Raw genomic sequence first — 17,798 nt, forward strand, 5'->3', positions numbered from 1 at the left:
CTGATAAGGTCAGCCTTCAACAATCCCAGCCCCTGAGAGCAGTGGGAAAGTCTGGAGCAAGGAAACATTAAATCAATGCAAAAGGATCGGGTAAGTGAATATTTAAAAAAATTGGACATACACAAGTCCGTGGGGCCTGAAAGGGTACACCCATGAGGGAGCTGGCCAGTGCCTTTGCAAGGCCACTCTTGAGTGTCTTTGAAAAGGTCATGACAACTGGGGAGGTTCCTAAAGACTGGAAGAAAGCCAATGGCACTCTGAATTTCAAGACTGGTAAGAAAAAGGACCTAAGGAACTACAGGCTGGTCAGCCTTATACTGATCTCTGGGAAGGTGATGAAACAAGTAACCCTGGAAATACTTTTCAAATGTGTTAAGGATCAGAAGGTGATTGAGAGCAGTCACCATGAATTTATGAAGGAAAAAGTCATGTCTCTCCAACTTGATAGCCTTTTATGATAAGATGACTTGTTTGGTAGAAAAGGGAACATCAGTGATACTCTTTATCTTCTGTTTTTCAAGGCTTTGTATGACTTAGTCTCCCGTAGCATCCTCAAAGATAAGATGAAGCATGGGTTATCTCAACAGACAGTGAGGTGGACAGAAACCTGGCTGAACTGCCAGGTTCAAAGGGTTGCGATTAGCAGCAAGAAGTCCAGCTGGAGGTCTGTCACTACTGGGGTACCTCAGGAGTTGATACCTTGGGCCAATGTCATTTAATATATTCATTAATGACTCAGATGATATGACAGATGGCACCTTCAGCAAGCTTGTAGATGACACAAAACTGAAGAGAGTGGTGGATGTACCAGCTGGCTACACTGTCATGCAGAGAAGTACCTTGATGGGTTGGAGACATGAGCAGACAGGAACCTCATGAAGTTCAACACAGGGAAGCACAAAGTCCTGCGTCTGGGAGAAATAGCCCAAAGAAACAGCAAATGCTGGGGAATCAATCATCTGGAAAGCAGCTGTGCAGGAAAAATCCTGTGGGTCCTGCTGGACAACAAAATTGAACATAAGCTAGCACTGCGTCCTTTTGGCAAAGGAGGACAGCAGTTGCCTTTTGCAGGGATAGCAGCAGGTTGAGAGGGTGATTCTTCCCCTCTCCTCAGCACTGGAGAGATGCGTGTGGAGTGCTGGGTGCAGTTCTGGGCTCTTCAGTGCAGGAAAGACATGGGCATCCTGGAGAGGATGTAGCAAAGGGACACAAAGATGACTAAGAAATAGGAGCATCTGATATAGTAGGAGTGGCTGAGAAAGCTGGGATTGTTCAGCTTGGAGAGGGGAAGAGGGGACAAGGAAATCATATGAGTGGATATAAATACCTGGTGTAGCAATGGGCACAAAATGAGACACAAAAAATTCGGTTTGAACATGAGGAAAAGAATTACTGCAAGCATGACTGTCGTGGTTTTGCTCTGGGTCCATTTTGCTTTCCACCCCCCACATAATTACTACTAGTTGAGAGAAGGTATTTGCAGACAAAAGAGAGACAGGATTTGGGGAAAATAGTATATACATTTATTACTAGTAAAATAAAAAATTACTAATACTACTAATAAGTTAAAAACTAAAGAATTATATTTATAACAATTTTTACCTAAGTTGAAGTACTATATATATATATACAGAAATACTTCTTCCCTTTTATACCAGTCCAAGGAGAAGAAGTAGTCTCATTCTGTATCTTTGGAGTTCCAGTTTTCTCTTTCTAGTAGCAGATCCTTAGCAGCAGCACACTTTTATTGCAGTTGGAACTTCTTCTCTCTCTCTCTCGTTCTGTGTTGGCTTCCAGGGCTGGGCTTACCCCCCTCCTGGGCTAAGACTGAAGGATGGAGATTACTCAGGTCCCGAAGGGTTTTTCTTCCATAGGCTTGCAAGGGGACACTTGCTTACTATGAATCTTCTTCCACAGGGTTACAGGGGCTAATGGTTTAAGAGTCCACCCCTGTTTCTTTATGGAGGTCCCTCCCCATGGGAGAACAGTCCTTGATAGACTTCTCAGCATGGGTCTAGTACGGATCCCACACACACATGGGTTCCAGCATCTCACATGGGCCATCTCGCTCCAGCATGAGATTTCTCAGAGTTACAAAAACTTTAACAGTAGTATAGATCCACACACGCACGGATCTCGGTATCTCACCTGAGTCATCACTGCTTCAGCACAGGTTTCCCTCAGGGTTGCAAATCTCCACCAGGACCCTGTCTCACTTCAGTCCTTTTCATGAAGCCTTGGTTTTCTTTGGTACATCCACAGACTTCTTTATCAGTTGCATGGGAAGTCTCCTTACTTCAACAAGTTTTTACAAGTAAAGTAGCAAGGTTTACTTTTCCGTCTTTTCCCTGCTAAGGAGAGAGAGCAGAAAGGTAGGGGGGAAACAAGCCTCCCCCCCTTTCGCACTTTACTTTTCTTGCTGCAATTTCAGCTGCCAGCTTCGACCTTGGAAGCTCCGTTATCTTTCGGCTGGAATTCTTCCACAGCGGTTTCTGTCCAAGCAGTCCGTCTTTTAAACTTTTTTTTTCTCTTCACTCTCTTACAAGAGAGAAGGGAGGACTTCAGTGCTGCACCTGCTCCCCCCCCGGCCCAAGCCGGGGGAGGAGGGAGTTTGGCCCTGTTCGGGCCTGGTATTCCTCTCCTCTACATGGCTGCTACTCTAATTCCAACTGCGCCAACAACCTTCTCTTCCGTTTTCTTGAAGATGTAATTAGCAAAGGCGTTTCTGGACTTTTGATTGGTCTTTTTGTCCGGAAATTACCTGGACAAAACCATCATCAGCCCCAGGGATGGGCTGAGGGGGCAAAACCACGACAATGACCAAACACTGGAACAGGTGCCCCCCAGAGGTTGTGGACTTTCCAACCTTGGAGATGTTCATAACATGATTGGACATGGTTTTGGGTGACCTGGACTAGGCGACTCTGCTTAAGCAGGGAGGTTGTAATCTACGATCTCCAGGGGTCTCTTCAAACCTCAACCATTCTGTAATTCCACAGTAGTCCCTTATGTCGTTATTCACACAGAATCTATCTTTTCTGGTAATTAATTGGTTTGTTCTGGCAACATTGGCCTTATTTACAAATTAAGAAAATTTTAATCAGTCAAACAGAAAACCAAATCAAACAAATCAGAACATGTAAAAGACACAAACCAAATCAGTTCAGAGGCTTGTTTTTGGCCAAACTTTGCCAATAAAATAAGAATATAGTATCAAAATGTTTCTAGTTAAGGTTTTAAAAACATGCACCCTGCCTTCTTTCTGCTCCAAAAGACAAGGCAACACAAGACAGTGCCCTGCTAAACCCAGACAATTTAGGTCCTAAATTTCCACATTTGAGTTTGTTAAGCTTCAAGAAGATTGGTTAATATTTGGAAGAGCCACTCGAGTTTTTAATGTAAATCTAGACATGGAGAGGTCTTGAGATCTCCAGTTCTGTACAAATGCTCCAACTCTTCCAGGTACTATGAGCATATACAGAACAACAGAAGTTTTGTCCTCCCTCTGCTTTTCATGGTAAAATAAATGATACAGGCGTATTTGATAACTGAACAAGACTCAACTCTAAAGCAGTTAATTAAACGGTGGCAGTAGTTTGAAATGCTACCTGAGGCCACAACCCAAGTTTTACCACTCAGGCTGAACATTTCTGGTTTTTTTTGAACGAAGAAGTTACACTGCACTGAATCATGAGAACCAGCTAACACAAAAGTAAACTTGAGGAGGATACAACAGGATCTTGTCTTTGGCTACAGGTCACAGTGGATACCAGAACACAGAGAACAAATCGCACACCATTAAAAGAGGTCCTAAATCCACCCCATGACTATTGCTGTATATATTTTGTTCTGTATTCCATGTCATGTCACCAACTTTATCTTAACAGCCCTCCATAAGCATGTGCTCCCATGGCAATCTTAAATGCTAAGCTGTAGGTAATACAATAAAGATTAAAGTTTTTAATATCATGCATCTCTTTTGCAAAAGTGCACACAGAGCAAGACTGAGATGTTAGTGTTTACAACAGATGATACACATTGTCCACTGCGTAGCAAAATAGCAACATTTCATGACTGGGTGAAGTATCTCTCCAAGTGTTTGCTGTAGGACAAAATGCCAACAGAGATATCCAAGGATAGAAACTCAGCCTTGCCCTTCACACCCAGAATGCTTGAGGAAGAGCAAAAGAAGGTACTGTAATTTTCATGAAGACAAAGCTTACCACTACAATTTCTGAAAACTCACAGACCTTTATCCAAAGGAAAGTGATAGGCAATGGTGGATAGAGGAATACTGTTCTCAGATGACCTTTGAACTTCGTGGCAGGAATAAAGTTAAAAACCCGTAAGAAACACTGCCATTACTCTTATCAGCCAGATAAGAATTGAGCTGAAGTAGTTAAAAGCTGTGTGCAAAAGACTTATGAGTTGGCAATTCTTTATCTGACTGATAAAGGCCTGTCATGTCTTTACTGCTATTATCAAATTGAAGGTGTTAAATAAAAAAAAAAAGGTGTAGCAAACATGAATTTATAACACTCTCTCTAATAATGTAGTACTTTCTCTTCCCAATCTTAGCTGATAAAGGAGGGCTGTCAAGCCATCTGCACTGATTCTTGCAGAGGACAATAATTTTTGATCCAATTCACATGAATCAGAATGCAGCCATAAAATTTATAAGGATGATGATTTCGGTGCTGTTCCTTAGATTCAAAATACAACTGTGAGGATAAAAAAAAATAAATAAAAGAAGCTAGAGAATGAAGAATATTGTACTTTGTGACTATTGAAGCTTTAATAGGCCCTTTAGCTCTTAAGCTCGTGCATTTAACCTGAATGCATCTGAGCCACCTAATGCAACAGGGGCAGATCCTGTCTTGCCTGTTTTAAAAGAGCAGAAAATCTTTCTTCTGGTAGCTAAGCACAGAGTTGCTTTAAGCAGTGGAGAAGGACAGATGGGCAGTACTAGTATTGTGTTACAGTGTGTCCTGTGCCAGGGAATTCCAGGTTTGACGGTGAGCTGCAAACTCTATGAAGTATTTTATATCTTGAAGCTTACAAATACAGGTGTCTGCCATCACCCAAAGAGTTGGTGGAAATCCTGCCACTCTATGTAAAATATGTTCTGCCAAATGTACACTAAAAAGCAGAGTTATTGCAAGGTCTGTTCCTACCATCTGAAGAGGCGAAACACAAACCCAAGTGATTTTAGCAACCATGTTTTCTCATTTTTCTTTCCTCTCTGGCCTCATTCCCCAGTGCCCTATGCCCTTCCACTTTTCACCTTGAGTCATATGTACAGAGTTCTGATTTTTAAAACAAGCACAAAGGTATAAAATGACTGGGTGGAGTATTAAGGATTGTGTTCTCCTAGTTTTCTTGGACTGTGCTTATCGTCCTCCTTCCTCCTCCACTACTCCCCCTAAAGTCACTAACTACTGCATTGTCTAGGCCTGAAGCCTTCTTGTAAAACTTCTCAAATTTAGAAATAACTCGTGAAACAAACAGAATTTTCCTTGTGTAAATCCTAATCTAAGAAATTACCTCCAGTAGTAATCTTTTTGGGGGAAAAAATATAAAAAAACCCAAGACCTTACATTTCTATGCAGCTTTTAGACAGGCAAAATTTCCACTGTTCACAGAAAGGTGAGATGGCTACACAAACTGTGTTGGGTTGTATGATAACCACTTCTCTGCACACCCACAGTAACTCAGAGGAACAACAGCAGAATGGAGAGTCGATAATACCCTTCTGGGCTACTGCCAGGTCCACCACATGAGCCATCAGCCCATCAAAAGCTCACTCACCAGTCCAGAGCAGCACATGAGGGTCACCTACAGGACCACTGCAGCGTCTGCCTGCTCTGGCTGTGGAAGTAGGTGCCCATCTGTAAGACTAAGAGCAGGGGGTGGGGGCAGCTCTCGGGACCTGGGAAGTCCTGGCCAGCCCCACGTGCTCATGTGTGATGGTCTGTACCAACAACTGCAGCAGGTCTAGAGCCTTGAGGGCTCACATGTCCAGCTGCCAGCACTGGGGAGAAGGGATGAAGTAGCTACTGGGCAGATTGGGTGTCTGAGTCCAGCTGCTGGAGGGATCCACCCTGTCCATGTGTGTGTGCATTTATTTCTACATATGTACATATATTCTGACTATTGGATCTCCATCCTGCTTAACTAGAGAATGGAGGGGATGAGGCAGGTGCTGCCTGTCTCATCTGCATGACTTGCCATGTCTATATAAACATGTTGTGTACATGTGTTCTGTGTGTGTGTGTTTATGGGGAATACATCTTCAGCCCTGAGTCTGGCTGGACCTGTGGGTATGGAACAGCATCTTCACTTTCCTCAGGCTGTTGGATTCAGTATGATAAATTTTCCCCTAATAAACTGATCATATCCACTGAAAAGAGCACAGTAATAACAAGTGAGGCATCTCTCAAAATGTTAACAAATCAGACATATATATTTATAAATATATAAAAAAGATTACGTAACTGATAAGGGGTAATTTGTATTTCATGTTCCTGGCCAAAAAATACTTTAGCCTCCAAAGATTTACTCCATGGACTAATGAATTCATTAGTATCTTAATGGTATCTCTTATCAACCAGCAATCTTATGTTTGTTTTCAACAAGAGAATGTTTTAGGAACCTATTATGATGATTGAGCTGTTTAATCAATTCCACATGACAAACACCTGGAGCACTTTGAGCAGCAGAACACTGGTTTCCTTCCCTCTGAGATATAGATAAGAGATGGCTTCTGTTTCCAGTGCAAACACATTGACAACCATGAGAACCCATGGCAGTGTGATCATTCCTATTCCTGCTTTTTGTGACTTCAAGGACCTTGGGTCTGAACTGCCAGTCTCCTTCCCCTGGCCAAAAGCAGTGGCTGCTGATACTGAATCAGGTAAGTTAATCAGAATGGTATCATGGCTGATGACCCCTTTGTTGTGCTTAAGCTGACTGATAAGGATGTACACCACCCCAGAGACAGGTAATCATTAGCCAGTTCCATTTTCCCAGAGACAAACCACTGCCAAAAACTTTGTTGAAGCAGTCTTCAGCACAAAGCTCCGGTTGATCACAGGAGAGAACATAACTCAAGATAACACATACACACCAAGGTCAGCCAGAATAAGTTCTATACTTCATGTGATCTCAGTGTACCAATGATCTGCAGCAGCTGGTTCAACTTTTGAGGCAAAGTGGAACAAGCAGACATGAAACAAGCGTCTGTGCAGAAGGGAGAAGCTACACGACGCTGTGACACACTCCCTTCTGCAGAAAAGCCACCAAAAGAGTTCTCCCCTACGTGTCTGCTTCATGAACCCTGTTTACACACATCACTAGCCTCTCAAGTGCTGCATCAAGCTAAAAATAAACAACAAAAAAAAGAAGGTCGTTATTTATAACCAAAATTATTTCAGTCATCATGTTTACAGTGCAAACCTCTTAAGTCAGAGAGGAAGCTGAAGGATAGTAAAACACAGTGTGGTCACAGGAGGAAACGACTGGCTTTGGGAGAAGGAAAAAGAGGGCGGTTAGAATGGGATTGTAAATTAATATTCCAGTTTCTGAAAAATTTAACTAATATAAGATTTTGAAAAGTCTCTAAGGATCCTTTAGAAGGCTCTCTTCTTAACACTTTCAGAAAGGATTTGTCCCTCTGCAGAACAGGCTACAGCCATTGCCATGCCCGAAGAAATTTCTGAAGAACTGATGCTTCTGGAAGGCAGCAAAGAACTTCAGCATAGGGAAGCTATTCCCTGGGAAACAGTAGCACTATTAATCAAAGATGTAACTCTCTTCCTAATAGTTTTGAGAGAGAAGTTCAACTTCCCTGTCCATGTTAGGATCTGCATTCGGAAGAAACATTTCATTCTTGGGAGCTACTTTATAACACATGTTTTTTGTGTATATATTTTGTGGACTAGGTATCAAACCAAATCCTACATGAGCAGTGAGTAGGATGTGACTTAGGACAGACCCTGTCCCCATTTATGCAACTGTTGCTTGGTTGAGATAATATTATCCAAGTGATAGCGTTCTCCTGTCTCCTATGTACTTCTTCACGTTCTGAGGGTGAGTGCCAGACAGTGGGAATAACCTTCCTCAACATCTTGATGCCAAGGTTACATACAAAGGCCATGAGTGCACAGCAAACACAGGCCAACACTGCTTTTCCTTGAAATACTTTACATTTCACTTAAAATGAACATGTAGAGAAGTTTCTCTAACAAGTATTTCACAGCAACCCCTGCTTTATTTGCAGCTCACCTTACAGCTTTGTATTTCTTCTGTGGCTGATGACAGAGCTCACATTTTAATGTGAGACGGCCCCATGTCTGTTCTTAACTGCACAAGCAAAAAGTCCAACCCTTATACAGCTGAAGAGTTATCCAACTGACTCTTCACGTATGTTTGGCAGAACAACCCTGACCGAATGGATTCCTGCAAGAGCTAATGCTGAAACAAGGTGTCATGATGAGCAACAAGGGTATCTGGGCTGAGGATCATCAAATGAAATGAAGAAAGGTTCACTGAGTAATTTTCTTATGACTTCTTGCAAGAACCTTTCTTTCTCAGGAACACATATGAAAAAGAAACAAACGTCACCAGAAAGCAGGGAGAAAGAAAAATCAGACTCACTACATCTGTAGTTAGTTAAACACTCAGGTCACCTGTTCAGCTATACGGACGTATATGAAGCACCATCCATAGCAGTGCAATGTCACAGTGAAAAAACAGATCGTAAGCATTTCTTTTAAACATGAAACTGGCAAAGAAAGAAACCCAGAAACATATCATACAGAACTGAAAACAAGAAAAAAAGTAGTGCAAAATTTCAAAATGAAAAATGCAATGGACCAGAGATAGAAGGTAAAGAAACCTGAAAGAAATAGGGTGAGCTTAGAAAACAATGTTATGTCAAAACCACAAAGCTATGGCAGGACCCTGGTAAAGCAGGAGATGCCCAGTTAGATGCCAACACGTTAAAGTGGTAAATTAACTCCTTTCTCTGAGAAAGGACTTGAACCATGCTATGCCATGAAGTTATGACAGCAGCAGCAAAACTTCTGTGTTCAGAGAAGATAATACAGATGCCTTTACCTACAAAAGATCTGTAGCTCTGTTCCTGGTGTAACTCTTCAGAAACGCCTGAGCTTAGCAGAGTTCTGTGAGAACAGGGATAGGCAGCTCCAGTGGGCACCTCTGAGCAGCAACCCAAGTTTTCTCCTAGACGGTATATGGAGTTCTGAATTCTGTTCCATGAAAAACAAGTGTCTCAAATTGAAATCTTGTTAATGCCTACTCAGCTCAATCCTTAATTGAGCTTAATTGATCTGGCCCTACTAGGCTGAACTCCAACAAGGACATTTTAAACAAATGTTGCAATCTTTTATTTGCATTGAAAAATTCTGTCTGTGCTTTACAGTCATAGAATGACTTGGGTTGGAAGGGACCTTAAAGATTATCCAGTTCCAACCCCTCTGCCATGGGCAGGGAGGCCAACCACTAGACCAGATTGCACAAAGCCCCATCTGACCTTGGATGAGAGGTTGTTAGGAGAGTATTTCTGAGGAGTTCTCAAAAGTACCTGCCCTGCCTCAGAACCTGATTTCCACAAAATAAACGAAAGTGTGCAATTTGACCTTAGCTCTAGCCCAGTCCACGTATCAGAATCTCAGGTTTCCAACTGACAGATTAAAATCTATTAATTAGCTAAAAAAAGCCCCCAGTAACTCTCAGCAACACAAGAACACAAAAAAAAACGGACATACAAAATGTTATGCAACAGCCAAAGCAGAGCAATAAAACTCAAACCACCTGTGCAAAACTGGTAAGTTTTCAGCAAAGGCTGGAGAAAAAGATTCCACCCAGGCAGTAAAAACAGATTCACTGTAAAAAAAACTTCCAAAAAGGCAATCACACTATTGTTTGTCCCATGGGAGGTCTTCCACAAAACAACAGGAACAGTTAATGCAAGCCTTTGAGAACAGTAGTCCAAGTTTCTGCATAGATCAGTGATTTATGTGTACTCTTATAATCATAAATAAAATCTAAATCCTATAAAGGCAACTGACTTGGAAAACTCATTCAACTGCCTGCACAAACTTACAGCCATATCTTCAGACCCATGGAAATACCTGACATTGTCTCTTTGTCTATAGCCTTCTCATTACCTGGGCACATGGAAAAGAACTAAAAGATCTGCACTTCACTGCTGTTTATACTTCTGAGGAGCAAAAAGCTACAGATAACTAGTTATAAAATAACAGCAATGGCACATCTTGTAGCCATATTAGAAAAACAATCAAGGACTATCTGGAGATATGATCTAGCAGGACAACATTCTGCTGGCTGGCAGACCTAGGGAAAGAAACTCATCAGAATAAGGCAGGTGTTTAATTCATTAAACTGAACTGGGAACTCAATAGGCTAATTAGAACTTGAGGGTTTTAGCCTCAGCACAGTCTTCTGCTAAAAGCTGCAAATCTACCAAATGATCCAAACAGAAGAAGACATACCTCAGAAAACGAGTTTTATGGGAAGATTATATCAGTGATAAAATAGAAGAAAAATAGCAGTCAGCAGTTCATCAGATACAGACCAAGAGAGGCAGCAGAGCTCAAAGGACTCTGTGCTTCTCTGGGAAACTCACTGGCTGCACAGAGGTCTTGGTCACATTTACACAAGCTACAGTTACAGCCCAAATAAACAGTAGTTTAAGACAATAATGGTCTATCTATACTCTAGTAATAGTCAGAGCAGATAAACACATGTTCAGTTCTTCTTTCTCAAGTTGATAGCAAAAGAACAACTGTACTGCAGCCATGTGCTAGACCTCTGCCTCAGTACTGCATGATTTTAGCACCACATTATATAACCACCATCTTTCCACGTGGTTTTGGAATATTTAACTTATAAAAGCATTGCATTTTGGGGGACAGACTACTATACCTATGAAAAACTGATTCAAACTACAGTAATGGACTAGAAATTCCAAACAAAAGGCGAGACTCAGTAGCTGTTTAGTGCTCCAAGTTTTAAGAGCTGATGGCTCAATCCAATAGAGCACAACTTTGGCCACAACAACCCCCTGCAGCGCTACAGGCTGGGCACAGAGTGGCTGGAGAGCAGCCAGGCAGAAAGGGATCTGGGGATGCTGATTGACAGGAGGCTGAACATGAGCCAGCAGTGTGCCCAGGTGGCCAAGAAGGCCAATGGCATCCTGGCTTGGATCAGGAAGAGTGTGGCCAGCAGGATGAGGGGAGTGATCCTTCCCCTGTACTCAGCGCTGGTGAGGCCACACCTGGAGTGCTGTGTCCAGTTCTGGGCCCCTCAGCTCAGGAAGGATATTGAGGTGCTGGAGCAGGTCCAGAGAAGAGCAACCAGGCTGGTGAAGGGACTTGAGCACAAGTCCTATGAGGAGAGGCTGAGGGAGCTGGGGTTGTTTGGTCTGGAGAAGAGGAGGCTCAGGGGTGGCCTCATCACTCTCCACAACTCCCTGAAAGGAGGTTGTAGCCAGGTGGAGGTTGGTCTCTTTTCCCAGGCAGCTATCAGTAAGACAAGAGGGCACGGGCTGAAGCTCTGCCAGGGGAGGTTTAGGTTAGATGTTAGGAAGAAATTCTTTACAGAGAGGGTAATCAGGTATTGGAATGGGCTGCCCAAGAAGGTGGTGGATTCTCCGTCCCCGGAGGTGTTTAAGAAGAGACTGGATGTGGCACTTAGTGCCACAGTCTAGTAACTATGGTGGTAGTGGATCAAGGGTTGGACTTGAAGATCCCAGAGGTCCTTTCCAACCCATCTGATTCTATGATTCTATGATTCTATTTTAGTAAGCACTCAGGTTAGAAAACAGGGCTCAATTTGTGGCAGAGCCTAAAAATGTCACCGTTTCCTAGGCCTCTTACCTGGATCATGCTCAGTCATCTTCACTTTTTAAAATTATATCAGCCTTTAAGAAAACTATTACCCAGCCCAGAGTTTCTACAGTATAAATAAAAAGCCGCATCAGCTTCATACAGATTACTCAAATAGAGGAAATACAGTTTAGTGATCAGAATCCAAGCATGGAAGTAGCAACAGGGTTTTTTTCTTACTTAGAGCTTTCCTTCAGCGAAATCTGATTCTGGATATAACCCAATATTTTCCCAGCTTCCCCCACAAACACACCTTTAAATTTAATGAAGCTTTCAGCACGAGACTGCTGAATTAAATACCCTCAAGCCTGTAGAAGGAGGTAAATGCTATTGCAAACTAATATGCTTTATCAGCTACCAACAGCAGCTTTGCATGTGCGAAACTCCATCACTCCCTATACCTTTTCCACATTCTGTTTCAGATATGTTTCAGAATACAGTGCAAGACAATTGATAATACTTCACTTCGGAAATACTGCTAAATGCAGAACTGGAATGTCTGTTGTGTCCTAGGAAGGCTTAGCAGTGTCATAAACAAAGTATTTTGAAGTGTGTTGGAGGAAGGCAAGAGCTGATCCCCACAGGGTTAAGTCAGTGCAAGTCACCTGCACATGCTTGCTTCTGAAACTGTAGAGTTAATTACCTTACTTTTTCTATTTCTACAGTGGTTAGTAAATTAGCATCTTACTTATGAAAATTCTGTAATATAAATCAAGACACCTGTTAACCCAAAATACCTTTTGCTGCACATTTAGTAAAAGACATTTTAATTGTCTGTCTGCAGATTTTAGTCTTCCTTTGTGAAACCTTCAGCCAAAAAATTCCAGTGCCCACACCCTTGCTGTCAGTCATCCACATCCAAACCAATACTGTACAATCGTGTTACTGGAATAGATGTGAAGAATTCTGAATGTATATTCTGCTGAATCATCAGCAGAAATAATCGCAGTAATCAAATGTTTTTTCCTTTTCCTTACTACTGGACTATGTCTAAATGCTTGCAGCTGCCTGGCTTATCTGAAATTTTGAAGCATCCTGAGAACAGCTTTCAACCATATTTCAATGTTCAGACAATTCAAAGTTTTGCAACAGCAGCAGGGGCATGAGAACAGCAATTTTTAAGCCTACTTACTTTTCTGGCTGGCTTTTCCTAGTTGCCTTCACTGATCCCTTGTAAGGAGTTCAAAATGTTCCCACAGTTCGTGAACCATAACTTGAAAAACACTGACATAGGGAAAGGCAAAATCTTGTTCTGTGACTGAAAACTGGAGGGGCAGGAGGCGGGGCGGAGGGGGGAGTGATGGAGGGAATAGCTCAGTCGACGTTTGGGAAAGGTTTTGAAGATCTCTGGGTTGAAGCTGGTGCAACAAAGCGCAAAGCAGTTATTACTTGTTGTTATAAGACTTCTCGGGAGAGTCGCTCCGACCCAAACTGACAGCCTGCAGCCCAAAGCCGGAGGGTTGCGGCCACCTCACGAGGAAATGACTGATCTCTCAACCTCCCCCTGGTTTCCCCTTTGGTGCTCCGCGTGTTCTACAGTTACAGCGGCGCGGGCGCTGCCCGGGAGCCCCCGCGCTGAGGGGCGCGGACCGGCCCGGGCTGCCCCGCCGCTTCTGACCCCGCTCCCGGTGCCTTTGGAACCGCCCCCGCCGCCCGCGGGGCTCCGGTGGCTCCCGGGGCCGGCCGGGGTGAGGGGGCTAAGGGAGCGGGGACAAGACCCCCAGGCCACCCCCTGGCCGGGGTGACCGAGATGGAGCCGCAGGCACCGGGACAGCCCGAGCCGAGCGACGCTTCTCACGATCCCTCAGGAGAGATCCGCTCACGGCGAGAGAGAGAGACCCGCTGAGGGGGAGAGGGATCCGCTGAGCGGGAGAGAGAGACCCGCTGAGGGGGAGACGGATCCCCTCAGCAGGGATCCCTCCGCCACCGTCCCCCCACGCCGAACTCACCCCCGCCCGCCCGCCTGGCCGCGCTCCGCTCCGCTCACCTCCCGGTGCCGCCTCCCTCCAGCCCGGCTCCTCCAGCCACCGCTCGGCTCCAAGGTGAAGAGCCCGGGGGTGCGGGCGGGCACCGGCCCCCGCCTCCTCCCGCCCCGCGGCCGCGGGCGCGCCTGGGACTCGTAGTCCCCTCGGCAGCCCCCGCCGGGCGCGTCCCCGCCGCGGCCTACCAGTCCCAGGGTGCGGCGGGGCCGTGCGCGCCCCCGGCGGCGCGGCCTGCGCGGGCGCTGCCCCGCCCGCTCCCCCGGTGTCACCGGCGCTGTCACCCCCGGCCCCTCCTTGAGGCGTGGAGTCGTAGAGGTTGGAAGAGACCTCTATGATCATCAGGTCCACTCAGCACCACTTGTGTAACCAGTAAACCACTAATGCGTATCACCCAGCACCAGATCCAGAAGCCTCTTGAACACCTCCAGGGACGGTGACTCTGCTACATCTCTGGGCAGCCTATTCCAATGCCTGCCCACCCTAACCCTGAATTTTTTTTTCCTGATACCTAGTCTGAATCTCCCGTGTCTCAGCTCAAGGCCATTTCCTCTCATCCTCTCACTGCAGGCACAGTGGAAGAGACCGGCCCCACTTCACCACAACCTTGTTTTGGGGAGTTGTAGTTCCCCCTGAGCCTCCTGGGGACTGATCAACCCCAGCTCTCTCAGCTGCTCCCCATAAGACATGTTTCCTAAACGTTTCCCGAACCTTACTGCCCTTTGCTGGACACGGTCCAACACCTCAGTGTTCTTTTTAAAACGAGAGGCCCCAAACCAAACACAGCACTCGACGGTGGCCTCACCAGTGCTAAGTACAGGGGGATGATCGATGATTACTGTCCCCGTCCTGCTGGCCACACTGTTATTGATACAGGCCGAGGTGCCATTGCCTCCTTGGTCACCTGGGCACACAGCTGGCTCATGTTCAGCCACTGTCAACCAGCACCCCCAAGTCCCTTTCCAGCAATCAGCTCTAGAGCCATTCCTCCCCCAGTCTGTAGTGCTGTATGGGTTTGCTGCAACCCAAGTGCAGGACCTGGCCCTTTTCCTTATTGAACCTCAGATAGATGCAGACACGCATGAAATACATACCATAAATGTAATTTGTTTGTGGTTTGAATATAAAAGTACACCTGGGGAGCATGGAGTGGGCTCTGGCTAGCAGTGAACAATGTGCAGGACATGACTTGTTTGGTTTTGTGTGGGTATGGTGCTGAGGTGCACTGTGGTGCTTGTTGCATTTTAAAGATGAGGTTTGTTTATCCAAAATAGGCTATAACAGATCAGCATTTTGATGCACAGTTTCAGAGTGATATGTTACAAAATCCTGCATACATCAGACATCACATAGAATGATATTGGATGCCATTGTTATACATAACTGGGTAAGTGGAGTACTTTGGGAAAAGCATCTTTTTTGATTCATAGTTATTTATCCACAATCTGTTTTTTTCTGAACTTGAACATCTGTAACCTGTGTTAGAATGCAGGTGTAATTAACTTACGAAGGTGTAGCCTCACCACTGAGCTACAGAAATTCTGAAATGCTTTATTGCCAGTAAAACTTATATTTCAGTAACATACCATAGACAGACATGCTTATACACCTTACACAAAAAGGAGGGAGAGGAGAAAGCCTGAAACAAACGTGGGAATAGCAGATTTCCCGCTGGAAAAATCCATGCAAGTTTAAATCATTTTGAATGCTCCAGTAATCCACACTGAGGATTATGTTACACTAATTGTGTCAGTGGTTGCATTTAAATACTGTCTGGTTTTATTTTCTTGTGCGCATTTTAGCACGACGCACTTGAAGGTTCATAGTTCCTTTCATTGCTTCTTTCCAGAATTGTCTAAAATAGTAAAAGATACTGCAGTTCTTCAGTTCTCAGAGAAGGGCAGGGATTAATGTGGTGCTGAACTCAGTAGCAACAGGATGAAAAAAGGATTTTTGGTCAAAACAAGAAAAGGGAGGGAAAGTTAATACAGAATAAAAAATGTGGACAATTGAAGAGACTAAAAACACTCCTGTGGAGGATAACTGTGGAATGTTAAGGGCGCACACACGCCACCGGAGCTGTGTGATGACAGAGGCCTCAGTGTGAGCTTTGAGGGCTCATCTGGCTCACAGGGTATGGAGCAGCAGGAGCCACTCTCTCCAGCAGTGTAAGGAAAGCTGTGAGGTTCTGCCAAAGGCCAGATCCAGCACTCATGGCTGCTTAAAGCTCCAGTGTGGGGCTCTTTAGTTCTCACCTTCCCCCAGCAGCCACTGACGGTGAATATGGGTAGGGGAGGTGGCTGGGGAGTGTGAAGACTTCTGATGTTCCTGACTGTGTCATTGGCATACACATCCCGTATGGAACATCCCAAATTAGTAAACTGGGTCAGATTGGCTCCATCAACTGGGTCACTCCCCATTGTGTCCTACCTATATCTTCTAAGAATGAGACAGCTTTCTAAGGCAGAAAAAATCCTGTATTTATTTGACCACGGAGTGTTACACAGGTCCTAGGACATGCCAACCCAGCTGAATTAGTAAAGTTGCAGTGAACATCTCCATATGAAGTGAAACATGTTTAGATTTACAGGGATTTTCCCACTGATTTCAGTGGCAGTAGGCTTGGTTCTCAAAGTGCTGCTGTTAATTAGTTACTACCCACATCCTATATAGGCACATTAGTCATGTCAAGCTTTGTTATTGTCCATAATAAAACAATTATTCTAGCAGAGGCTCAAACATTAGGACACTTTCCTGTTTGCCATGCAAAGTTCCTTGAAAGTGTCTGAACCCAAGTAATTTTAAGATACTTATTGAGAAGGGTGAGATTTTTAATCAGCTAAGCTGGGTGTCCATTTGGGGCATAAACCAGTTGAATGGCTTTACACCTGCTGTTTCTAGCCCACCTGGAACTCTAGGGAATCAGCCGAGGGCTGGAGTGTGCAGGGAGTCAGTGTGCAGGGAAAGAGGGACCTGAGGGTATTAGCAATATCATCTTAATGCAGAAGTAGCCCTGACACCTGTGATTACTCAGTACCTCCCAGAGTTCTACCTTTGGCCCAGAGGCAATCAGGGAAACAGCCAAGCCCTCTGAAAGAGCTTCTTTGCCACTAACTTCTACAGATGTCCCCCAAGCAGCAGAGCTCAAAAGCACAATCACATCCTCTTCTTTTTTAAAAAAGAAGCTTATGAAACTTTCTTTCTGTTAAAAGAAATACAGATTCAAACTATAAACTCAACATTTATCAGCATATTCCAGTACAGTCAAGTATTCCTCCACTCCTGGAATAGCATTTTTACTGGGCCCCACCTTGCTGCGTGCCAGCTAAAACTTTCCCCATGAGGTTCTGTGGAATTAGCCACACACAAGCCTAAGTCCTTAGGCTTACTGCCAGCTCAGTCCCTTGAGCTGAACCAAAATAACATGGGGAGGAAAAAGCAACAGGCAGAAAACAGCAGTAACAGAGGAGAACTCTAGGCTGTTCGTCCACATGTCACTCGTATGTATGTCTGCAGCCTCATACCTCGTGGTCTTTTCTTCCAGCAGCAGATCCACCACCTGTGAGTGGTGGGTGCTCTGTCTGCTCCTGCACAGATGTACTGCAAGTGGTTGCATGGCCTCAGCTGCTCCTGATTGCTAACAGTCCTTGAAGAGTTCTTTAGGGATATATTTAACATAGGCAAGCCCTTTTGCTGACCTCATTTGGTTCTGAGGCTCCCTCACCAGCTCAGGATGAAGGCAGCTCCCCTCTACAGCTGGCTTGTTCCTATTCCTGCAGTGTTGAGTCATGTTTAGTTAAACTGCGCTACAGAGCTGAACTGAACAGGGTTTATCTGGGGCCTCACACTGGTTTCCTGTTTGGATAATAACCAACCCCCACTGCCCACT

The 17,798-nt window shown here is 44.6% G+C and overlaps 1 protein-coding gene and 1 long non-coding RNA gene across 3 annotated transcripts in view; one reads left to right on the top strand and one right to left on the bottom strand.

Annotated features, from left to right (window-relative positions):
- SLC26A5 (solute carrier family 26 member 5) overlaps window positions 1–14,020 on the bottom strand; it is a 38,517-nt gene extending 24,497 nt beyond the window's left edge. Inside the window, exons 1-2 of one of the 2 annotated variants that reach the window (XM_027888173.1) lie at window positions 13,918–14,020; window positions 13,063–13,154 (exon numbers count right to left, since the gene is read on the bottom strand). The gene's annotated coding sequence lies outside the window, so the exon portion shown is untranslated. The remainder of the gene's footprint in view (window positions 1–13,062; window positions 13,155–13,917) is intronic. The other variant, XM_027888175.1, reaches the window with a different exon arrangement.
- The window catches only part of LOC114059580, a 9,760-nt gene continuing 5,867 nt past the window's right edge, over window positions 13,906–17,798 (top strand). The window contains exons 1-2 of the long non-coding RNA XR_003571701.1: window positions 13,906–13,972; window positions 15,220–15,296. This is a non-coding gene — a long non-coding RNA (uncharacterized LOC114059580). The remainder of the gene's footprint in view (window positions 13,973–15,219; window positions 15,297–17,798) is intronic.

This window comes from Empidonax traillii, unplaced genomic scaffold, assembly GCF_003031625.1.
Source record: "Empidonax traillii isolate 1590-97213 ecotype Southwest subspecies unplaced genomic scaffold, ASM303162v1 scaffold234:size820800, whole genome shotgun sequence".
In the NCBI taxonomy this organism is placed as follows: Eukaryota; Metazoa; Chordata; class Aves; order Passeriformes; family Tyrannidae; genus Empidonax; species Empidonax traillii.